A 26,064-nucleotide genomic window follows, 5' to 3' on the forward strand; every position below is an offset into this window, starting at 1 on the left:
GTACTAGGCACATATATGCATGCTGTCTCATTCAAGCTTTATAAAAGTCCATGAACTAGGTATTATGATTATTTTCATTGTTTTATAGATGTGGGAAACTGAGGCTCAAAAAGACTAAGTGACTTTCCCAGGGACCCATAGCTGGGAAGTGGTGGTGTTGGGATTGGATCCAGGTCTTTGTGACTACTAAGCTCACACTTTCTGTGCTTTACCTCATTGTTTCACCGACAGAAACTTCCCCAAATAATTTACAGACATTTGTGGGTGTAGGGCTGGCCCTGGATCACATATCAAGGGTAAGATGGAGGACTGGTAGCATTTCTCATCATGGGGACACAATTAGACCATCTTTCTAGCAATCTTTCACACATACTGAAAACATATCAGTGGCAACTTGATTGAGGGGGCCATTATTGGGAAATTCACCTACCCTCCCCCACTGCCTGCTCCAGTCCACCATTAGTGGTTTCTTCCTTCTGTTAATTTGTGGCTCTCATCCCCATAGCTGGGAGTGGGGACGAAGGCACTGTAAATCCTGGAGCTTAGTATGAATGAATGTATTCTTTCTTCCCTCCCCCACCTGTTGAACTCTGACTCATCTTTCAAAGCTCAGCACAAATGTCATTGAGCACAGGAACTTATAACATTCTGAGTCATCACTCTGTGCTATGGGCTTGGGCTACAAGGACTATTAAGGCAGCACAGGTCCTGCCTAGACTGCTCACTGTCTGGGGGGCGGATGAGAAAATACACAATTACAATGTAGAGTGGAAAAGATGATGACAGATACAAACACAGGGCTGTTTAGAGGATGCACCCACTTCCAGAGAGGGCTGGGTCAGGGACTGCATCTGTTACCAAATTTCTCTGGGATATACCTTCTCCCCTCATATTTCTCACCTCACATTTTGCATGGTCCCTGTCAAAGCACTAATCTTGACTATTTGTGAGGGTCTATTTACTTGTCCATCTTAGGATGTGAGCTCCTTCTGTCAGCTGTGTATTCCCTGTGGCTAAAATGGGGGCTGGTACATAGTAGGTGCTCAATAAATGTTAGTGGAGTGTAAGTGGAAATAGGAGACAGACTAAAGATAAGAGATAACAAGGTTGGAGGGAGGGCAAAGAAACTAGAGGAAAGACAACCAGAGGAAAGTGAGGTAAGGGATATGGGGCTACAAGAACACATTGGACTTACTTTCTGTTTTGACTGGAGATGGCCCTGGGGTCTGGGATAGGCCAAAGCCAGGGGAAGGCCTTTGGGCCCCTGAGGTAAAAAGGCAATGATCCTCCCATTGCCCTGTTAGTATCTGGTTGGTGAGTGAGAAAGCTCGAGGCACAGCTCAAGGTCTTGCTAGAGGAGCCCCATTAGGGCATTTCTCTGGCTCTATAACTTTTTCATTGTACTCTTCATATTGATTGAGATCCCAGCTTTATTGTGAATAATTTACTAATTCATTGTACCTTATTTTTAGATCTCTTTTTAATTGGATTTTTTTTTTTGGTCACAGTGATTTATATTTGCTAAATAATGACCTTCTCAATGAAGATCACAGTGAAAAAAGAAATCTTAGGCTAGGAAGTTTTCCACAATGGTGGGGGGCAGTATAGGCTGTAGAGAAGGCACAGGGAGACACCTCTGTCTGCTCTCTCTCCTTGGGCACCTGATATTACTTTATGTTTTTGTTTTTCCATGGCTTGACCACCTTCTAACATATCATGTAATTTACTTATATATCATGCCTCTTATTCATTATTTCTCTCCCCCTCCCACAGTAGAATGTAAAATCCATGAGATTAGGAATAGTTGTCTATTTTATTCACTGATACATCTCCAACATCTGGAACAGAGCCTGGAATATAGCAGGTTCTCAATGAATATTTGTTGAGTGTATAATTGAATAAATTTGAAATAGTGCAGGTTAATGCAATCCAAGATTTGGAAGCCACTCTGAGTGAAAAGAGGGAGCCTAGCTTACAAACAAAGTTTCAGGCTCATGACTTCTGGAAGCCTGTGGAAACCAAGATGGCATTGGCCTTATTGGTGGTGGTGGTAGTCATAGTGATGATGGTGGTGGTGATGATGATGGTGGTGGTGATGTTTATGATAGTGGTGATGATGGTAGTGGTGGTCGTCGTGGTGGTGGTGATAAGTGATGGTGGTGATGATGACAATGGTGATGATCATAATAAAGAGGGCATAAACTCCTTCACATCCATGGAACTTCAGAGTTTATCGAACACTTTTGTATCCTTTTAACTCGGATGCTCACAACATCCTTGAGAGGTAGCAGAGGCCAACACTATTGCCACCATTTTCAGAGATTTCAGTAATGAAGTGACTTGTCCAGGACTGCACAGCCATCAGAGGCAGAACAAAGACTGCAGCTCAAGTCTTACTGTCATCCATATTATGTCACCATTTACTGATCTCCTCCTATGTGCCAGAATTTAGGACTCTACATTCCTCTCCCCTGGGGATTTGGGAATCAAAGACTTGAACATTTCACTGCAGATGCCTCACTTGCCGGTGATGCAGGTTCAAAGAGTGATAGTGCCATTTTATGGTGGCCACCTTCCACTGTTTACCCAGGGAAGCAGTGATTGCAAGGCTTGAGGGAGAAAGTAGAAAACAGATACACAGAGATGGGCAGAGATGAGAGATCAGGTGGGTCCAGGGAAGATAAGGTGGGGTCATGGGCACCACAGTTCCTGATGGCTTTCTGGGCCCAAGGTCTTGTCCTTCATGAGCCCCGTCTCTATCTACTGGTGTTGGGATCTGTATAATAAAACCCACTCTGTCTAATCTGGCACTACTAGGAATCTGTCCTCTTCAAGCATCTCTGGCAGCCTGTTTGCACAGTCTTCAGGAAATCATGCATCTGAGACCCCCACACTTGAGGTCAAGCAGAGACACACTGGAGTGTGAGGAGGGAGGCCATAAGGTGAAAGGCTTGACCTTGCACTCCTGAGTGATTACAACCCCAATCCCACTCCACCCCTTTTGTCTACACTCTATTCTGACCCAGAAAACCCACTCTCCATCCTTAGGTGGAGTTAGATTTTAAAATTCCCATCTAGATCATGGTCTGACCTGTTTCTCCAGTTCATGCTGGCCATCATGTGCAGGGACAGTGCTGGAGCCCCAAGGTGACTGAGAAGCAGCTTCTGTCTTCAGTGTGGTTACATTTTTGCTACATCCCATGATATGTGTCCCTTCCCCAGCTTTCAGGAATTTCTATTAGAGAGAGAGGCATGGGTAGAAAGCCCATGATTGGGCTTTCCTGAGGGGTGTGTGTGTGTGTGTGTGTGTCCATGATAGTAGTAGGCAGTGCCAAAAAGTGACCTCTGTTCAGTGTGGCCATCACTCTGCCCCATCCTACACTTGATAACTTGTGTCTTTGGGAAATAGAAAAATGAGCCTTTTTCAGATAAGCCTGGGACCCTATCTACCTCACTAGTTTACCTCCCCAAAATTTTGTGTGAGCATGGGACAAAATATGCAGACCTGAGCTACTTTAGAGATCTGTCTACTTGTGTCTGGGTCAGAAGTCCATTCTGGACCATACATTATTAATTTCTCTGTTGATCATAAGGAGCCTGGTCTGGGTTGAAGCTGAACCTTCCCATCAACTTCTCTCTCTTTTCTCCTTGAGCTGCAAAGCCATCTTGACAAGGGATTGCTAGATTAGGATATCTGGAAAGTTCCTGAGAAGCATCTTCCAGAGGGAAGGTGGGAGCTAACAGTTGTCAACGTGTGCCAATCATTATGTTCCTTGCTCTATCTATACGGTCTGGTTGAAGTTTCATTGCAAGGAAATAACACTGCCCCAGGGGTCTGTCAGGACCTAAAGTTTCAAGTATGTGGACAATCTTGGGACCAATTTTGGTCTTGGGAAGACCAAGCAAGAGGAAGTAAGCTTAGAGGAACATAGGAGAGGTCTCGAGGGGAGGGATATAAGGTAGAAGCACAGAAGGTGAATATTGGCTGGAGCAGATGAGGTTGTGAGCATTGTGGATCTCTCCAACCCTACTTCCTCCAAAGGTGGGCCTGATAATGGGGAGATTTGTTATCCAGAAGTCTCTCTTTGGGGAGAGACTGGAAACTTTATACTGAGAGCTGAGAAAGATCTATCATCTACCATGCAAACAGCATATGATTAGAAATATAGAAAGAACTTTGATTCATGTCCATTTGATTCCATTCTACATATCCATTCTATGCAAAACATTGTCCCGGGACTGAGAATTCAGATTTTGCTCAGATTTTGTCTCTCACATGTCCTCACTCTTAATGCTTTCTGGTTCTACCTGGCCTGCCCACAGCCTCTCCCTATTACAGGTCAGCATCTCTGCTTTCAACCCACCTGTGTCAGTCTCAATAGTTGAATTATGATGAAGGAACAAACACTTCTGTTATCTTAGTGGCCTAAAACAATACAGGTTTATTTCTCAGCCATATTGTATACTTAAAGTAAGTCACTGGAGGGTTCTGACCGTCCTAGTCACTCAGGAGTCCAGACTGACAGAGAGTAAATTAGGTGAATGACATCACAGTCTCAACACTCTAGCAGAGAAGGAAACAAGGGGAATTAGTGCTTTTAAGTGCTTTCACTTATGATATGCTCACACATATCACTTCTGCTCTCAGTTGAATGGCCAAAGGAAGTCACATAATCATGCCTAATTTCATGGGGCCAGGGATGTATAATCTTCCCTTGTGTTTGGAAGAAGAGGAGAATCACAACTATTGGTGAGAACTACAAATATGTCCCTTACCTCCTGTAATTCACCTCCCTATTCCTTTCCCTCCTTCTGTTCACCCTGATCTTCTATAGGAACTTCATTCCTTGACCCCTTGGCTATTCTAATGTTCTCTCTTTCTATTCCTCCCTTTGTGTCCATTCCTTTATCCCTAACTCGGCCATCTGCTATCTCCCCCTTCTGTCCTTCTGTTCCCCACCTGCCCCCCTGATGGTCATATCTTCATCACTTGGCTGCTTTGAATAGACGTGACTAAACACAACCTCCAGCTGTAACTTCACACGTTTCCCTTGCCCCTAATTGAGCTTAATGATTTATGTCTTGTAATGGACACAAATGGGCAAGAATTCCTGGATCTCATTAATAATTTTAAGCATGCCAGAAGTAGGATTTTTAATCTTAAGCAAAAATTAAATGACCATAAAATTTTTGTTCACTTCCCAGGAGACAATCCCATTTCAACTTGACAGCTTAATTAAAAGCTGGGTAAATTGGACACAACACTTTTAATAAACAGGACTTGGCAGGCCTGGGAAAGAGATAGAGGGGAGGTGAGAGTGGGAGAAAATAAAGCTCACAAAGTAACAAAAGGAAATTAAGTTATGGGAGGTCTTTTTCCTTAGAGTGACCTTTCTGGGAGCTTCAGATATCTTCAAATGATGCCTGACCCAAAAGATTCTGAGAGAATTGATTCTCTTACCTGACTCTAATTTCCTCCAGAGCCCTCTATTTCACAGAGCAAGAAAGCTGTTGTCCAGGAATGTTTTTGGGGATCTTTGCAATCCTCCCTCTTGGGGTCCATGTGTGACTCCTTCTGGACCAACCTTCTTATAAGCCCCAAGTTCACTGGGAAAGCTGATGGAAGGCTGGGGTTTGGGGGGTTAATTCTGGGCAACCACACTGCATGGTGGGCTTCATGCATAGACTTATTTTTAGCCTCAATTCTTTCTTCCATTTTATGGTCTTGCCTTACCCTTAGATACTTTTTGACCATGACTTTCTATGGCCAAGTGTTTTCACTTCTACCAAGATTTAGATCTTCCCCTGGTTCTGCCACTTCTACCTGCTGTAGGTTAACAGGCTCAGAAAGTCCAGCATGGGCCCTGACTGTAGAGCCCATTGTCAATGACTACACAGGGCTTACCCAGCGTTCATGAGCAGACTGAGGTACAGCCTATGAGAAAGTTATCTGGTTACTATTCTTAGTATTAACAGAATACAGTTGTCTCATCATATTAATAGATGCACTATATAGAAGGTGAAGATTTGGAAGAGAAAGAAGGCAGGCACACGGTTTCCCACTCTCTAGAACTCTTTGTTCCAATCAGAAGGGACCACATTTCCATTTCCATTTAAGAAGGTCACACTCTCACATTTCTCCCCCCATCAGTTGTCTGGTTGGGTTGATCTTATCTTTGCATTCAACAGGAATCTACTTATGTGTGGCTGCCACATGCTGCTTTAGTTAAACTAAGGCTGCCTATCTCTCTTGCACAGAAAAAAAGCCCACTGTATTTTAAACAAGGAAAGGAACTAAAATATGTTTAAAGGTATTTTATCCTTCTGTGAAAAGCCTCATCTGGTGGAACTGGCTACAAGCACCTGAGTAGGTGAAAATGATCTCTCAGGCAGGTGTGGGATTTGCTGACCTTTGAAAAGAAAGAGTTAGTGTTGAGGGAGAAAACAACCATCATCATTTGCTGTCCCCTTTTCACTTCCATTAAAGGCTCTTGTAACCTAGAGCTTGAGTGAACCTTGGCAATCAACAGGGTGAAGAAGCCAAGCCTCAAAGAGAGGAAGCGACTTATGTGAACGCCAAAATGGGATGGTGGCTGGGCAGTCAGAAAGACGGCTTTCTCTGGATAACCAGAACTTACGGAGAGTTGCTTATTATTTTTGGCTATTGGTATTTCTAGCTTCGTGCAAAGCTACAATTTTGCCAAGTCTCCCTGCTAAGTGAAAACAAGTTTCATTCTTTTACACTGACTTCCATAAAAAGCAAAGAGATGCTCTTGCTTAGAAGACCTCAAGAGCCTGAGGTTGTCACGTTTGGGTGGGGAAGGGTTTAAGTGATAAAAGGAAAAGATGAGGGTGCTTAGTGTTTGCCTATAACCAGAGATGGGAACTAAGAGTGACTGTAAATGGGCATGAGGTTTCTTTCTGGGGTGATAGAAATCTTCTCGAACTTGATTGCGGTGGTAGTTGCAAATTTACTAAATTACTAAATTCTGTAAATTTACTAACATTTGTTCAATTGTACATTTAAAATGAATACATTTTGTGGCATGTCAATTATACCTTAATAAAGGTATTTTTTAAAAAGTAGAAAGAAAGAAAGAAAAAGAAAGAAAGAAAGAAAGAAAGAAAGAAAGAAAGAAAGAAAGGTGACCCAGAGTGAGGGCTCAGACAACACTTTCAGGACGAGAGCAGAGGTCAACCATACATCCTGGGTCTCCACATTGGTTTGTGTTTAGGCTTTTGATGGCCGTCTACCCCCAGGACCCATGGGCAACGTCTGAAGCAGATGGCTCAAGTTCCAATTAATCACACTCCAGACCCTTGTCTCAGAGCTCAGTCTTGATCTGACAGCTCTTCGGCTTCTGTAAAATGCATATTGAATTGGGTGACATTTAAGAAAGACAACATATGTATTGTGCTAGCCATACAATCCTCTGGGCTATGGATGTCCTGTTAGATTCCCAGAAAGCAGGATGCTTGTACTTCAGTAGCCTAGATACCCATGAAATGCTTTTTTCAGTTGTTACAACACTATTCTTTCTATTTTATCCAAGTTCAATGAATAAAATGACCACATGAAGACTATACAGGTACTGCTGGCCATTGTATAAACTACTCAACGTTCTTCCCATGAGACCTAATTTAGCAAGTACCCCATAGAATTTAGTACCTGACAAAAAGGTGAATGACTTATTTGATAAGCAGTGGGAGCACTGAGCCCATTGTGGCTGCTTCTCCTTTTCTTTTTCCTTCTCCTTCTCCTTCTCCTTCTCCTTCTCCTTCTCCTTCTCCTTCTCCTTCTCCTCCTTCTCCTTCTCTTTCTCCTTCTCCTTCTCCTTCTCATCCCCCTCCCCCTACTCCTTTTCCTTCTCCTTCTTCCTCTATTCCTCCACTTTCTTCTCCTCCTTCTTGTCTAGACTGCCAGGACACTCCACGCCAGTTAGAGCAGAGTGAAATATATAGTGTCATCTCTGATTTAACTTTTTCTCTGCTCTCTGGTCCACTTTTGGTCCTTCTCTCACATTTATTCAATCATCAAAGGTCTCTCCAAGCACACAGCATGGACCATTCTAGGCACTGGGGTTGAAATGATGGATAAAATACAGAAGGAGTCATGGGAATAAGTGCAAATAGAATTCCGTAAGAGGGGCCTGCTCCATATACTATGGCAGTAGAGAAAGGAGGAAACAGTAGGAATAGAGAAATAGGGGACAACTTTCCAGGATAGTGTATTAATTATATTTCCTTGTTTTCTGTATTCTTGATGCTCTGGCATTTGTGACTTCACTGAGTGGGGAGTGACTCTCTCTCCCAGGGCCAGCCAATTCTTAGGGCTCCACCTTTCATATGTAAACTAACCAATCCAGAACCCAAACTCTGAACCCCTTCCTCTCTCTGGCTATTATATTCCAGGAGGCAATCAATAATCTTCTCTCCTATATCATCCTAGAGCCAGGTCTAGACAATCAGAGACCACCCCTGGAGTCCAGACCTACCAGCATTACACAAACTAGTCAGTCCTCAGCTACTCCTACTGTTCTGACTTGCCTTTCCCATAGAAAATGCAATAAAGGGGGGGCGCCTGGGTGGCTCAGTCGGTTGAGCGGCCGACTTCGGCTCAGGTCACGATCTCGCACTCCGTGAGTTCGAGCCCCGCGTCGGGCTCTGTGCTGACAGCTGGGAGCCTGGAGCCTACTTCCGATTCTGTGTCTCCCTCTCTCTCTGCCCCTCCCCCGTTCATGCTCTGTCTCTCTCTGTCTCAAAAATAAATAAATGTTAAAAAAAAAAAAAAGAAAATGCAATAAAGGCACTAGGCCATGCTTTGTCCTCACCCCCTCTGTCTCCTGACCAGACTGGTGTTCCCTTCTCTCAGGAAATATAATAAAAAATTGTCTTTCGGTGTCATCAGCCTCTCCACATCATTACTCCGTCACCTCCATAAATTAAAATCTTGTGGGTACAATTGATACAGGTAGGTAAAGCTTGATGGGCGACTGTGAATCTTCCAGGTGGAAGGGTATTCCAGAAGTAAAACTAGCTTTTGCCTTGGCCCACTCGGTGTGTGGTGAGACTCGGTGAGACAGGGCTTTTAGGGTGCTATGTCTGGTGCGTACTTTCAAGCCCGTCTGTTAACATTCCTTTTGCAATGGAGACGAGGCATAAATTATAAATAATCATGTCTGGGCCAAGTCTTACCTATATACGATTGAATTTTCCGCAAGGTCTGGTTCTGACTGTTGTTTCTTTTGTTCTATCAAACATAGACCATAACGCAGTGTAGACTTTGAATCTTGACTTTATCTCTTATTGTGTCCTTTTTCAAGTTCTTAACCTTTCTGCGCTTTAGTTTCCTCATCCCTAAGTGGAAATAATACCAGTAGCCCCCTCGGAGAGTGGCTATGAAGATTACAAGGATAAATATTTGTGTAGCACTTAGAACAGTGACTAACACAGAGTAAGGACTATGCAAGCATTTGCTAAATTACTTTCTGAATCCTGCTATGGGGAAGATTTTGGAATCTGTAAAGATGTGGAAGGTATGTTCCTACCCCTAAAGAGTTTACAAGTGTAATGGAAGCTTAGAGCATTCTGGGAGGTCAAAGGGCTGCTCGTGAAACCGTATTTGCATGAGATGATGAACAGACATGTTTAAGGTGATAGCAGACTAATATTTTGGCCTTTAATCACTCTCAGATAGAAAAGGGACAAGAGAAAGTGACGGACCTGGGTTCAAAATCTGGACAAACTGACTTCCTGGCTCTGCTGTTTCCTAGCCATGTAATCTAGTTAGTTAATTTCTCTGAGTTTTAGTTTCCTCACTCATACAATGTGTACAAAACTTGAGAAGATGGGAGAGAAATAAATAATAATAATAATAATAATAGCTGACATTCACTGAGCACTTGATACGTGTTGGGCACTGGACTGTGAATCTTGTGAGGAAACTGGCTTAGAGAAAGTTTAGTAACTCAGTGTCCTAAGTCACTCAGCAAAAAGCGGCTGAGCTGGGATTTGAACCCAGTGACTGTTCTAATAACTGTTATTTTATGCTAAATCTCTCAGAGCTGTGCTGAAGCCATTAGGTCCTCAAATAATGACAATAGTTGTTATTATTAATATCCTTGATCTACTGGGTTAATAGCCGTGGATCATTTAAGACTCCTTCCAAGCATTTTATTTTTTTCTCATCCCCAGCCTAGTGATATGCCCATGATGTGTTGTTCTTGGCATGTATTTACCAAATTATCCTAAAATTCTCAACTTTATTATTTTTTTTCAAGTGATAAGGAAATAAGGAAAAGTCCTCTTGGGTCCTAGGCACATTAATTAAAAAATTAATTCAATAAAGTTAGTAATGAAACAGTCTGATTACAGACACAATTAGAACTGCAGGTCTTTGCAGATGAAGAACATTAGGTTGGATAAATGATTTACTCCTAATGGATTTAATACAATAACACCAGATCTGAAAAGTCCAAGGAATTCTGGGAGCCAAGCTGGGACTGACTTGGCCTGATAGCAACCATACAGTCCACAGCCAGGTCAATTTAGGTATTGGATCAAATGCCAGGCTAAGGCAAGGAGGGAGTTAGTTGGCAGCTCAGCTGTCAGAAGGTCCTTAATGTCATCAGATGTCAGCATGATGATGTCACTTTCAAATCCTTCCTGTTCATGACTGTGACTCCCATCCTTTGTAAGAACGGTGACACGTGCAATGGCAGCCCCAATAAATCGCTTCTGATGAGCTTCCTTTTTTTGTTCAGATACTGGACAGAGTTGAATACTCAGAGGGCACCTGCTGGGCCTATGCACATAAATTGATTTGAGTGAATTATGTTTAAAAAGAGAAAACAGCTTAATTCAGTAACTAACTTTTGTTTCATTTGTAGCTTTCATTTTCTGTTTTGACTAATTTTCATTCCCCAACAAATGTCGTGGCAATGTGATACAGTGGAGGGAACACCAGGCAACAGGCAGCTCTGGGTCCATCTTTGGGTTGTGGCTGTAGGTGATGGGTGGTGGGAGGGCAAGATATTCTGGTGTAGTGTAAAGAAAAGAAACCAGATCAAGGTTTGAATATGGCTCTGGTACTTGCTATACGATTCTCAGTTTGCTCATCTTAAAATGTGTGTTAGACATCAACTTCCCAGTTCAAGTTATACATGAAAAAATGGTAGAGTAGAAAACTCTATTTAAGTAATTATTCGTGTGAATTAAATGCCTGACAACACAGGCTTAACAATAACCAGCTGCTTTTCATCTCCTCTCTCCATCAGAATTACAATGCTTTTGTAGGCAAATGTGATGAGGGGCCACAGCATGCATCCAGAAGCCACGGAGTTCTGGACCAGGCAACTCGAAATAACAGATACATAGTTTTGTGCTTGATTGGATATCCTCTCCGAGTAGACCCTGGTCTAGATAAATAAGAGGCACTAACAGTTTGGAACCATATGTGAGAGGAGGAAAATATTAATGGAGAACAACGTATCTATTAGCTTATTTTCTCCCCTGGGTTGAGAAAAAATTAATAAGCCAGGTTAGCTCAGTAACACATTCTTCTGCAGGTCAGGGTTTGAGAACTACTGGTTTTGAGGGATACCCTCACCCGGGACTCAAGATCCCTGAGTGAGCGCCAGCCCCTCCCTGTGCCTTACCTTCTTCAGTCTCCTAGCCCCTGCCCATCAGATCAGGCTGTGTTCACAGTGCCTGTCTTCATCACGGGGCTTAATGTCTGCTCATTCCTGCATTTACTCATTCCCTTTTCTTAGACCCTGGGCTTTGTCAAGGCCCTTCCCTGATTGGGTTGCTTTCTGATGTCCTTCCCTGGCTCTGTGCCTATAATACTGTATCATCTTTGAGGAGCAGGGGAAGGGCATCCAGCATAGCACATTTCCCTTCCCAGCTCTTCTTGGGCTGACGGTGGTTTCCAAAACTCTGCAAGGGCAAAAGTTTCCTTTGTATCCAGGCAGTGATGTCTAGGATCGAAGTGGATATGAGCGGATACTTACAGGCACTTGTGTCTGGCACAAAGATGTTCATAAGATATTGTTGAACCGATGTGTGAGTGAATAAATGAAAGAACAAAAGAGCAAATAAATGAACGGAGGATAAGTCAATGAATGCGTAAGAAATGGAAGCATGGATAGCAATTTGAATAGGTGAAACAATATGTGAGCAAATGATAGAATGAAATAATGAATAAATGATGCATGGATGACCACAGTTCAGTCAATGCTGCAGTGAACCGAGGCTGCTTTTCTGGCACGGCCAACCTGGCCTGGGCTAGTGCACACCATTCTCTTGCAATTCTCCTCAGAATCTTCATTAGGATAGCAATTTTCCACCCTATTGTTTCAAGTTTGGATTGTAAGATTGTTACCATTTGTAACTCTAAGCTGCATTAGGCACGGGCTCCTCTTGCTTGGTGCTTTTGATTTGTTCAGCTCAAACCTTGGTTGGGCCACTTTTCAGCTCTCCTTGCTGAAAACTGCTATCTACGGGGCTGAAAACAAAGGGGCAGGGGCTGGAGGGTTCAATGTGCAGCTGCCTAGCCCACATGTCTGACAGTGGGGGCCCCACAGCCTCTGTGGTTCTTGGAATGCCATTGATAACCTGGCTGTTATGGGTGATGTTCCTTATCTGCCTTCCCACAGTTTGTGGTACTGCAGAGAGAAAGGGAGAGAGGAAAATTCACTGAACAGAGCAAAGTATCTCTCCCAGCTCCTATGGGCCAGGCACCTTGCTAGGCATTTCCCTACCACGACAGTCCTTGAACTCAACGTTGATCTTCCTTTGCAGAACTGCAGGCCCGGAGAAGTCAGACCATTTTCCCCAAGGTCAGACAGGGAGGCAGAGGCAGAGGCAGAATTAAAATCTTGGTCTTGGAGAGGTCAGAGCCATGAAATATCTGTTAGAGGGGGCGACAGTTCTGTTTTTCCTGTGGTCTCTGGGCTGGATATGGGCCATATCTTTGGGGATGGGTTAGGTTAGTACAGGCTTAGGGCAAGGTTGCCTGGATCATCTTTGCTGCTTCTGGGAGTGAGAGGAGAGAGAAGTTGGTGCTCTGTGATAGGTCCATAGAGAGATGAAAGGGACCATGGATTTGGATGAGAAGAATGGGCTCTCTGTGGTCAGTAGCAGGTCAAAGACTGGGGCTCTGAGAGGGACCAGGGTGTGAAAGGGTGCTGAGAGTCAGCTAAGAGCCGGTGGAGGTAAGGCCAGTGTCCTGCCTTCAGTATCAGGCAAGGTGCTACGGGAAGGCTGCTATTTATTCTTTCTCATTCCTGGTGAAATGCTTCTGTTCCTATGCCTGAAAGGCTCTTGGCTTCTGCGAGACAAGGGTCGATAGGCAGATTCTCCAGAAATGGGGACACAGGAAGCAGGTGATTGGGGAGCACTCTGCTGTGTCCCTGGGGGTGCATTTCCAAGGTTCCCAAGGTCAAGCAAAGTGGGGCACAGCCCAAAAAGCAGTCAGGGTTAAGGTCCTAAATATTCTCACCCAAGACTGAATGTCTCAGCAGGAAGAGGAATTACCAAATTCATTCATTAAGTGCCCATTGACACTTCTATTATAAAGAGTAATCATTTGTTTTTATTGAGATCTCTTCCCTTGATTAAAACCATTAGCACCAATGAGTAACCACAGATCAATCAACAAGCTTTTGTAAATGCCCCCAATTTGGTCCTCATTGCGGCATGAATACATCGATTATACCTCTTAAGCATCTCTCCCAGCTGCCCACTTATCTCCCCCTCTACAGCTGCCACTCCGGTCCAAGCTCCCTGCTCACCCGCCATTTCTCACCTAACCCAGTCCCATCCCTGCTTGGTTCTCCAACCCCCTGCCTGAGACTCCGCGTGCTTGTGGAACTAATACATTGGAGGCAGGAAGATGCAAGGACGGGAGCTTGTTGGGAGCTGTGCCTGAGGGGAGGAGGGAACTGGAGAGGTTTAAGCCATCAGTGGCAGCCAGGAGACTGGAGGCAGCAGCTGTGGGAGAATCTGGTGGGTAGAGCAGAGAGGACGTGGGGCCAGTTTGGATGGGGAGGAGGGAGAAGGGGATGTTTCTAGGCTGGCCTGCTAGCAGTGCCCATGGGGAGGGGAGGAGGTGTGGAGGATGTCCACTATGATGGTTCCTACCTGCTCCCACCTCAGAGGTTGCAGTGTAGGTGCCCTGCACTGGGAGGTCTCTCCCTGGGGAGGGAGAATCTGCCATGGGGAGCTCTTCCCTTCCTCTGTTAGCTCTGGGCCTCACGTCTCCCCCTCTGAGGCCATGGTGGATCTGAAGGCAGGGACTTCCCAGGACTTGTCAAGGTCCATTTACACTGAGGATGCCAAACACGTTTCTCTTTTACATTTTAATTTGGTTCCATGACTATCACAATAGTCCCCACTGTCTTGAATGTCCCAGATATGTCCTGAGATCAAACAGATTTCAAAGTCTTCCTTTCTGTCCTCTGGTCCCTCTCCACTACCCCCCCTCCTTTCCCCCTTACACCGCCCTCAGGGGACTTGGGGTCCAGTAGAATCCCAACCTTCCCCTTACCTGCACTGATTTACTCTCTGACTTTGGGCAAGTCATTTACCCTCTCTGGCACTCAGCGAAAACAGAGCGGGCTTGGATTAGGAAGTAAGACAGACTTTCAGGACTTTCATTTGAGTGCCCTTGGATTCATCTGGGAGAGGGAGACAGAGACAGAGACAGATGGTAGAGAAGTCCTTCAGTTCAAGGGGGCCCAAGTCCCCCTCACTGCCCACCGACCTCATGCCTGCAGGAGCCAGTGTGGTGGAAACTATAGCAGCTACATATGACATCCTGGAGGGAAATACAGAGACAGGGATTGAGAAAAAAGAGACCGAAAGAGGGAGAGGCAGAGAGAGATACTTAGGTAAGGAATAATAGAGCAGAGAGAGGGACGTGGGTGAAAGAGAAAAGAGTCTGATCACATTTTGTCCCCAAGACACTAACGCTGCGCCTCATTTTGGGACTTCTGAAAGCCCAGGATAGAAGAGAAGCCTGTTCTCCTTCCCAGGATATTTGAAGGAACTTGTGTGGGTCCTGTGGGGTGAGGTGCATTCTGAGAGACTAAGAGAAAAATTACCAGGTGTACTCACAACTGCAAAGAAAAGACCTCCCCCCCCCCCTTCCCGAAACCAGCCAGGGCATGCCTGGTTGTAGTCTGACATAAAGGCGGGAACAAATCAAGTTCTGCTGAGTGGTTTGAAATAAAGGCGGGAACCAATCAAGTTCTGCTGAGTGTTCAAATTTAAATGTCAACTGGGGCGCCTGGGTGGCTCAGTCGGTTGAGCGTCCGACTTCAACTCAGGTCATGATCTCAGGGTCCGTGAGTTCGAGCCCCACATCGGGCTCTGGGCTGATGGCTCAGAGCCTGGAGCCTGCTTCCGATTCTGTGTCTCCCTCTCTCTCTGCCCTCCCCCATTCATGCTGTCTCTCTCTGTCTCAAAAATAAATAAACGTTAAAAAAAAATTAAAAAAAAATTTTAAATGTCAACCAACAACAGCTCTGCAACCTCTAAAAAAAATCCCTAACTTGTTTGTGCCTGTCTATAAAAGAAGCTGTAAGATCCTTACTCAGGGCCTCTTAGCATCACCGGCAATGAGTACGCGGAGGACCGGGTTCGAACCTGCAATAAACGACCCTTGCCACTTGGCTTTGACTCTGGACTCTGGTGGTTTGTTTTTGGGGGGTCTCTCGAGTCGGGGCATATCAATTCCATAAGGAAAATCATTTCCATAGTGACGTGAGTCCGCCTCTACTTAGTGCGTATGGCAGGGAGCAACACCGTTTGTCCCTGGACACGACGCCTTCTGCTTTGCACTTGCTGCTAGCAGCTGAGAGTCCGCGGAACACAGCCCCCTGCTCTGACTCACGCATGCGTTTTGAGATGTCATTGCTCTGGAGGTGACTCAACAAACCCATTTTCTGAGGCCAAAATCAAGGCAGGACTTGGAAGTCTTAACAGACGCACAATTCATTAATTTCTTCATTGTCCTCCCCTCACTGCACAAATGGACCAAGCTTGGACCATTCGTCATACCAGTCGACATTCTCACTTACTCTGTTTTCCATTTGCACTCCGGGGTCCTTGCCAGTGAATAACTAGATCTTGGCATCACCAATCTCTGTCTTCTCCCAGGGGCCTTCATCTTTGCTGTGTGATTATTCTATTTTAATTTTGAGGGTCTCGTGACTCCTGGAGGACAGCCTCCCACAGGGGTGATGGGGGCTGGGAAGCCAGCCAGCCTTCGGTGCCTGGGACGAGCTGCTCATTACTGCAGGTGCCCATCTGTGCGTCCCCCTCGGGTGCCCTGCCCACACAGGCAGCTGAAGACGGTGCAGCTGTGCAGTTGCAGGAAGATGGCGATGGCTTTTTAATAGCTGGGGGCCCCCTCATTCATCTGCACATGCTGAGTTTATTTTGCCATTTGTCAAATTCTGACTCTAGGGGACCTGGGTTTGGAGTGGTTTCGGGCTTCAAGATTGATGACCTGAGTGAATGACAGGTCCCCCTTCTCTTCTAAATAGATGGTGTGGCCAATAGGAAGCCCCATCGCCCGCTCATCTCTGAAAGGCCCATTTCTCCACCGCTGCTGAGGCCAGAGATAAAATATTTATTTGGGAGCTAACCAATATGCCACAGCGGCCTCCCTGCCTGTGCTAGACAGCGAACGAGCTCCGAAACGAGGAGGCAGCTTAATGGCTCAACCCGGGTCCTCGCTTTGCCAAAGGGAGGAACGAATGGAAAACAAGAAGATTCCAGTCCTCTGGAGACTGGGTATTCATTGGATGGAGATAGCTCTCTATGGAGGTATGCATTTCCTGTGGCTGCCTCAGATAGTCCTACAACACACTTGGGCTAGAGCAGGGAGCCAAAGGAACAGGGTGTTTGAGGGAAATAAAGCACCATTTTCTTAGGCAGGAGGGACACTTCATGGAATCTTGAATTCCCAGGAGTTGTGAAATCCTAAACCCAGTCCAAACCTCTAATCCTTGAATCCCCGCTAGAACATTTCTCCTTATATTGGAATGCTTAACGGCTATGGCGAAATCACGACTTCTCAAAGCAGATGATGCCCTGTTTGGAATAATCTGTCTGTTGAAAGCATTTTTTTTTTTTTTAAATGCTGAATTGACATCTGTCTCTCTCTGCAAGTTCTACCCACTGGATCAAGATTAGTTTAGGAAGCACACAGACCACATCCACTCCCTCTCCTTAATGGCTCTGGTAAAAAGAAAACCACAGGTCAAGGTGGAGTCACTTGCCCCCAGGACAGCAAACCAAGACTTAACTGCAGTTGTAACTACTCTAGGAGGGGAGTTTTCAGCCAGCCAATCTGAATTTTCTCATCAGTATGAATGAGGTAATCAGACACGGGCTTTCTCCATTTCCCCCCACCCAAAGGAAGATGAGGTAATCAGCAAGGTAAGACCCCCACTGCCTTTCCCAGTAAGGGAAGGTGACCTTGCCCTAAACAACCTTTTCTTTTCTTTTGTTAATAGCTCCTTGCCCATCCCCCTTCTTATAAAAACCTTCCATTTTGCGAAGCTCTGAAGCGCTCCTTTGCTTCCTAGGTAGGATGCTATCTGATTCATGAATCACTTAACAAAGTCAATTAGATCTTCAGATTTACTGGTTGAATTTTTTTAACAGCCTTCAGCAGAAAGAAAGTAACCATATTCTCTTTGAGACTTCTTTCCTCCAGGCTGTCTCCTCAGAGGGCTCTTTCATGCTGGGTGCTGGGGATACACAGAGAAATAAGTCTAGTGAGACTGAGGACAGGTACCTCAAAGGACACACTTTCAAATCCCTTTACCATACTGGCATTTGAGGAGGGAGCCCGCGCATGGCTGGTTATTCCAACATTTCCACCCCTCTGCTCATTTCCTTCCTAACTCACCCCCAAGAAGAGAGGGTTGGCAGTTCAGGATTCAGGATGCTCATTGGGCCCTGTTTGACTTGTGGGTAAGGCCACTGTGGGTGAAGAGTTCATACCATAAATGCAAGTGTCATCTCCCCTTTGCAGCCTGGTCCCCAGGAAGTAAGGAGGTCAGGCAGGGCTGGACTACTCAGGATAGACTCAACCATACTTTCTCTGTTCTGCCTCTTCTGTGCTTACAACCAGGTCAGGCCTACTTTGTTGACTCCACCCTCTTAGAATCAGAAGTTACTGGCATGTCTGTGTGTGTGTGTGTGTGTGTGTGTGTGTGTGTGTATTGTGGGGACCATTTGACTAACGAGAAATCCTATGTCAAGGGATTCCCTCCTATGCCAAGGGAATTACAGACTTGCTCAGCTTCCTTGCTTATCTTGTTATTCTTGTTTTGCAGTAACTCCCTAGTTGAGGGACTCTCAGGAGGGTACAACTCAGGAATTCCCAAGCCTCTGGCTTCACACCATATGGATAGTACCAAACTTCAGGTTAATCTTTGGTTTTCTTATACAGAAAGGTCTGTGACATCCAGACCTAAACTGAATATCTACCTTAGAAAATAAAAATGTAAAAAAGATGGCCATGAGGCACTTATGCCTTGCCTGCCAGAGGGGGATGGGGTAGCATTGCTGTATCTGTCGGTCTCTCTCCTCCTTGCCCTGCAGGGGAAGGGCAAAGATGGGTGATAAATGTGTACTGGGTCTTCTCCCTATCTTGGCTCTTGGTCTATGGGTAAAGATGAAAAGCAGCTCAGAGAGATTGAACTGGGTGTGCTCAAAAGAAGTAATGTCAAGAAGTACTCCCACTGAGGCTGGGGTTTTGTTCATCTGAGGGACGAATGATTTGTCCAACCTCATGCTATGGCACCACAAAAGGTGGTTGGCTCGGTCTCCTTCGGGTGCTTGGTGGAACGATCGTTAAAATAATGACAGCAGTTTCTAATGCCAGAAAAGGTGGAAGTGAGCAATGAGTAAGAATGAAAAAGCAGATAAAGACCACTAGAGAAATAATGGCATCCAAGTCTCTACATTCTTTATTGGAAGAAAATGTAGCAACATCTATCAAAATTAAAGACATGTCTACTCTTTGATCCATAAATTCCATTTTTAGTTTTTTTTTCCTACAGATATACTGGTACAGGTAGGTAAAGATACATGAACATGGACATTAATTCTTGGCAATATGCAAGAAAAGAAGGAACTTACCTATCCATCAATGGGGGACTAGTTACACAACATAATCTGTCTTTATGAAAGACTATCACAGAGCCTTGAAAAAGAATGAAGCTGATCTAATTGTGGTGATATGAAACTATCTTTGGGACATATTAAGAAAGAAACCTTACAGAACAGTGTGCTTCCATTTGTGCAAACTACAAAGGTCTATTCACAGACATATATGCTTGTATATGTTTAAACTATTTCTGGAAGGGTATATATAAGAATGGTAATACTGAGGGGCACCTGGGTGGCTCAGTCGGTTAAGCATCTGACTTTGGCTCAGATCACGATCTCATGGTTTGTGAGTTCGAGCCCTGGGTCGGGCTCTGTGCTGACAGCTCACAGCCTGGAGGCTGCTTCAGATTCTGTGTCTCCCTCTCTCTATCTTCCCCTCTCCCTCTCTTCCCCTCTCCCACTCATGCTCTGTCTCTCTCTCACTCTCTCAAAAACAAACATTAAAAAAAAAGAATTGTAAAAAAAAAAAGAATGGTAATACTGCTTTACTTTGGGTTGGGAATTGTGGTGAGGGAATAAAGAATGGAGAAGGAAGGAGGCTTGGTTTTCTTTGTATACAATTTTGCTTTCATTTAAATTCATTATCATAAGCTTGTACTCTATTCTCAACAAAAAGAGTGTATAATAAAAAGGAAGCATATGCCTTCTGCACATCTGCCAAATGCTGAGCCTCTCATTGCCCCAGATATTTATTGAACACACATTGTTTGCAGCACACTGCGCTAGCCCAATTCAGGGAGGAAGTGGAAACGATGCTTTCGGAGAACGTACTGTCCAGGTGGGAAGCAAAATGTGTTGACGTACTTATGGTACAAGTCAGAGGGAAAATTTAATCTTCTCCAGGGAGCTGGAGAAGATTGTGTAGAGCTGGTGTGTAAGGTATTGGTAGTAAAATTTTGAGACCTGAAGATGGACGAACGGGACACGGCCGAGAGAGCAGCAGGAGCAAAAGATACAGAACAGGAAATGGACGACCATGTTGTGCCTGCTTGTCTGTTTGCTTTACCATCAGACATCCTTTCTTTGGGGTTATGGTATCATTTGTTTTCAGGAGTCTTTGTGAGAATGCAGACACTTGCTTTTGATTGAGGTATAAGAGAATAGATTTAGTGGGAATACCAATAAACCAGCTCCTACCCCTCCCCACCAAAATGACTGGATTTGTAGCATTCGCCAATTTCCGTGGTGTAACTCTTCCCACCATGGCTGCCTTCAAGCTACCCATACAATATGGAAGTTAGGAAGAGACACACATAATCCATTCTTTTTAAGTTTGACAGAGCTCGCGCCAACAAGTCACTGGAGACGTTAGGATCCCACAGTATCAGGGGCACCTGGGTGGCTCAGCCTGTTAAGCGTCTGACTTCGGCTGGGGTCATGATCTCATGGTCCGTGGGTGTGAGCCCCGTGTGGGGCTCTGTACTGACAGCTCAGAGTCCAGGGCCTGCTTTGGATTCTCTCTCTCTCTCTCTCTGCCCCTCCCCCACCCATACTCGATCTCTCTCTGTCTCACAAAAAGTATATCAGAGCTAAAAAGGACATCGAAGAAATTATTTTATTTATTTATTTATTTATCTATCTATGTATACATTTTTTAAAGTTTATTTTGAGAGAGAAAGAGAGACAGCATGTGTACATGTGTGCACAAGTGGGGGAGGGGCAGAGAGAGAGGGAGAGCGGGAATCCCAAGCAGCCTCCAGAGTCCCACTCGGGGCTTGATCCCACAAACGGAGAGATTATGATTTGAGCCAAAATCAAGAGTTGGAGGCTTAACTGACTGAGCCACCTGAGCCCCTGAGGAATTTTTTTTTAAGTTTATTCATTTATTTTGAGAGAGGGGGGTGGAGGGGCAGAGAGAGAGAGAGGGAGAGAGAGAGAATCCCAAGCAGACTCCATCTTGTCAGTGTCCCACATGGGGCTCAAACCCACAAATGGTGCGATTATGACCTGAGCCAAAATCAAGAGTCGGACCCTTAACTGACTGAGCCACCCGGGCACTTCCCGCCCTTTTAAATAAGTTTGCAGGCATTGCTGGAGAAAAATTTTAAATGAACCTTAGCCACACATGGGAAAATGAAGGTGTTTGCACAATGTCAGGGGAGGTAGCAGAGTTGGGACATTATCTTCTACCTTTTAGTTTAGTGAAATTTCTACTTCTCCTTGGGAATCACTAATACAATAGATGGAGCGTGGAACTGTGCTGTTTTGAGGGAACAAGAGTGTATAATGAAAGGCAGAGAAATTTCTCCTAGAGATCAGAGGTGGGTAGGGTTCTGGCATGTGTTTTGGTCAACAGGAGGGGTCTGTGTGCTGGGGGTTATATGCAAAGACTATTGCTGGGAAGAAGGGTCAGAGCCAGAAGAGATTTTGGGGGGAAGGCTTGGAAGACAAAATCCCCAATGGAACAGTTTTGTTCGGGACTGACTTTTCTTCCTGGGACAGGAACGTAATATGCTGACCTGGTGTACGGAAAAGAAAAAGTGGGCAAGTCCCATCCATGGTCTTAGGATCTATGTGCATGTGGGCAAGTTATTTCCCCTCTGCAGGGGTCAGAGTCTTCCTCCTTTAAGAGGGGCCAGGAAGTGGGGGTTAGGAGATGGTTTCCCAGGAGCCTTCCAGTGTGCCAGTCTCTGAGCCTGTGAATCAGTCACTCAGCGAAGAAGTCCCAACAACCATAAAGTAAGAAGTGGGGGGAAGAGCTGGTAGAGCCTGCTGGGTTTAGTTACTTACACCCATTCTGGACAGACAGAAATCAGAAGCAATAGGAGGCAAAAGTGAGGTTTGTTTTTGAGTTTACGGCAGGTCCAGGGAGGAGAAGATATATTAGGGAAAAACAAGACGGAGGTTCCTCTTGATCATGTCATACTTTAAAACGACAGGACAGCCCGTCCTGAAAGCTCTTCAGTGGGGACTCATTACTTTCAGGGTGAGGTCCAAACTCCTTTGCATGGGTATAGGGAGATCCATTTTATTCCCTTGCTTATCTTTTCAGTCTCCTCTCCTGAGTCCCCCAGTCTGCCCCCCTGAATTGCCCAGGCGGTGCTCCAGGAGCACCTACTGCTAGCTAATGTGCTGCAGTTTGGTCCTCAGCCTTTGCACAGAACCCCTCCTGGAATGTTCTCCCCATCACATTTGCTGGGCAGACATCTACTCCTTCTTTGAAATCTTGTGCCAGCATTCCAGTGTCTTCCTTAATTCTTTTTTACGTGGCAGCCCTGCCTCCAGAGAGAGACAATCACTCCCTTCCCTGTCTGGCATCCATTCTGTGTGAATGCCATTTTAATGCATTGCATTCAAGTTTCTGTGTTTATCTCTCCTACTTCACTGTGAGCTCAGGAGGGCAGGGAACTCCTGTCTTGGCTCCTGAGGTTGAAACAATGACAACTGTTGGAGCTGGTGACTGACTCCCAAATGTTGATAAAGCCAAGAAGAGAGAAGGGGAATAAAGCCCGTCCTGTAACCCGCCCTAGAGCGCCACCAATGGAGACAGAGTCCAGTGGGCCAACCAGATGCAAAGACTTTTGCTGAAAACCAGATGGGAGTGCTAATCTACCCAGTCCCTCCAATTGTTTTTAGCCCCTAAGGGGAAATTAAGTGAAGCTCCCAGAGGGGTGGGCAAGAGGGTTGTAAAGATACTGTAGAGCAAGGTTAATGAAAGCCTTGTTCAAGGCAGCTCCATGCTGGGCTCCAATAATGTCATTCTCTCTGGAGGGGAAGATCCTTCCTCAGCTCCCATGAAACCCCAAACTCTTCTGCTAAGAGCCAGAGTGGATGTTGTGGCGTGTCCCCAGATCCTCTTTCAGCACTGAGGGATTCACTCCACCCACCTTCCTTCGCCTTCCGTGGATGCTGCTCTCCAGAGCATGCCCCATTAAACTTCTTGCATGCCCACCTCCAACCTGGAGTGTGCTTCCTGAGGAACTTATCCTAGTGGGTAGTATCAGCCTGCTGCTGGGGGCTGTTGAGATTAGCAGAGTGGTCAGAGTTGGTAGGTCTGGGTGATGATCTCTTGGGACAGGGGCAGGAACTGATATTACAAACAGAATGGTGACTCCATCAGAGCGACCAGGGGAGCCACAGTAAGGACTGGGGTCAACAGAGGTCATCAGAGTGGTGCTTAGCCTTGGTCCCTAAGCAGTGACCCACCATGGTAGTCTGGGACTTTAGCAGAACCAAGAATGTGGCAGTGGGAGTGGGTCACACTTCTGATATCACACTGGCAGGAGCTCTCAGGGTGCTTCTGTCTCACAGGGTGCTCTCAACCGTGGCTACACCTTCGACTCCCTTCAAAAATACTGATTCCAGGTCTAGAATTTGAGAGATTCTCAAGGCTTCGTTAACCTACAGTAAGGCATAAGCCCTTGCCTGTTGTAAAGAGTCAGTTTCTAGTGTGTGGCTCTTGTTGAGAACTACCAATATGGTAGAAAGATGATACACTCTTATATCAGACAGAGCAGGGTTTGAATCCTGGTCTTACTGGTGGTTGGGGAACTTTATCATGTAGCTAATTTTCTGAGCTTCCATTTTTTCATCTGTAAAATCCTGTAAATCATATATTTTATAGAAATGTTGATGGGGAAATATGGTAATAGTAATTGCAATGATGGTGATGGTAACCTTCGATCAGTGGGGCTATTCTCATGATCACTGTTATCACAATTTGTGTCCACACTTGGCCTTATACTCCTCCTCCAGGGTACAGCACCTTAGGGTAGACTTGCCTTTCTTAGCTCTTGCCCTATTATGGGGGAGATCTGTCTCCTTATCCCAGTTGTAGCTATTTGCAGTCCAGCACACTGTAGCTACAGCAGCTAAGTGGAAACCCACTGCCTCTGCTGGGGTTGACCAGATGATCAAACGTTGGCATCCACGGTTGCATTTCTGCTTACGCCTAGAATAACACGTGCAGCAGTTCAGCCCTTCAAGACCATGTGCCTGCTGTGTGGAAAAGTAAGCAAGACAGGTGTTACTCATACCTAAGGGCAGCAATGAGGCCCAGGGATACTCAAATGATATCCCCAGAATTGCACCAGTTACTATGTGGCTTTGAACAAGTTCCTTTTTCCTCTCCGTGTCTCAGTTTCTTGCTCTGAAAAATAGGAGTAGCTGATCCGGAAAACTTAACACTCCGCTCAGTTTGGTGCTGCTGGTTCTCCAAACATCCACCCTCCCCACCCCAAGCAAGATGCCTTGGGGGCTGATATCATGCCTGCCTTTTCCCACAGACTCCAATGTCAAAGTCAGGGCTCTGAGAGATGCCACTGTGCTGTAAGGGACCTGAGAGTCTGTTCTGGCTGCTGCCCACCCGAGATCCCTTCAGCCCCGCCCCCCAAGGGTTGTAAGTTTCCCCATTTCTCCTCCTGCCACCGAGAACTTTAAATAGCCTCCAGCACACTATGTGGGTGCCAGAAGTTTTAATTAAATAATGTCCAGCTGTCAGAAAAGCTGTTATAAACGGTCCTTTTGTCTGCACCACTGTCTGGGAAGCCAGGAAGGAGAGAAGCTAGTGGGTTATAAATACGAAGGCAGAAGTTCAGTGGGGAGCCTGGGGGGCAACAGCTTTTAGGCACCCTGAAAACCACTGAAGGGATTTATTTATTTTTAATATGTGATAAGTCCATGGAAGGGCTCTTAGCCCTGGCTCCGTGACTGCATGTGCATAAGGGATAACCTGAAAAGGACTGGGCAAACTGGGGTCCTTGTGAAGAGCTGTCTCTCCCAGGCTGCAATCAGTATCCCCTTTTACAATCCAGGTGGGAAAGTAGAGGGCAGGGTGGGTGCTGGCAATTCAGAGACAGTTCTCAGATGAACTTTCGTGATCGCTTCCCTCTTCCCCTCCCTTTTTTTGGTCCCTCCTTCCTCTCTTTCAACACATACTCTTGAATCTCTATGACGTTTGAGAGTTCTCTCTAACAAAGAGGAATATATACATACTTGTGGAGTATGCATTAAGTGCTAGGTATTTTATGTATATTACTCCATTTAATTATTACTCCACCCAGAAGATAACTATTATAAAGACTGATATTGTAGATGAAGAAACTGAGGCTTGTTGAGATTAAACAACTTGCCCGGGTCACATAGCCAGTAATGAAAGGGCTGGGGACTAGAACTCCATTAGGCTGCAGACAATATCTTTTGCTGTGGTGCTGCTGCAAAGGTACCTGGCACAGATAGAACTGGAGAAATATTTACAAAAGGAGGAAAGGAAGGGAGGGAAGGGGGAAGGAGGGTAGCAACTCCATTCTGTCACTCACCAGAGCCAACAACCTTTCCATCATGACACATTGTCTCTGGAGAGCACAGGCAGGCAGGTAGAAACAAGTTAAAATGTATAAAACAGTTGAGGGAAAGGCGTTGCTAAAAGGTGCATAAAAACAACATGATTAGGAAGCAGAAAGTTGGTTTCAAGAGTCATAGAGGAGGTGGAGCTAAAATGCTATGGGTAGTCGGAAGAGGGAGGTATGACTTCCAGCTACAGGAATGGGGGACTTCATGGAGGAGGCTGAATTTGTGCCTTGAAGGATGAGTGGGATTTGGACATTGAGAGATGAACGGCAGGTAGGCTCATCAGACAGAAGAGATGAGGAAGAATCATGAGTAGCCTATCAAGGAAGAGATAGACCCATGGTCAGCACATCTGGGAACCACCGGATTGGAACCTGAGCTTCATGGTGTCCTGGTGAGGTGCCTGGGACTAATCTGGCAATGCCATGGGTAAGGGAGAGGTGGCCAGGGCTAAGGCAGCCCAGGCTGAGTGAGCCTGAGTCTGTGAGTACATGTGTGCATGTGTATACGCATGTATATGCCAAGGGGGTGGTTGGTACTTTTGCCTGAGCTTAGGTGCCATTAGATGCAAGTGGAAATTTGTCT

General features: G+C 45.4%; 1 pseudogene; it reads left to right on the forward strand.

Annotated features, from left to right (window-relative positions):
- The first annotated feature begins 2,116 nt into the window (after positions 1 to 2,116).
- The window catches only part of LOC102966989, a 29,729-nt pseudogene continuing 5,781 nt past the window's right edge, over positions 2,117 to 26,064 (forward strand).

The sequence above is a fragment of the Panthera tigris genome, chromosome E1 (assembly GCF_018350195.1).
Source record: "Panthera tigris isolate Pti1 chromosome E1, P.tigris_Pti1_mat1.1, whole genome shotgun sequence".
Classification (NCBI taxonomy): domain Eukaryota; kingdom Metazoa; phylum Chordata; class Mammalia; order Carnivora; family Felidae; genus Panthera; species Panthera tigris.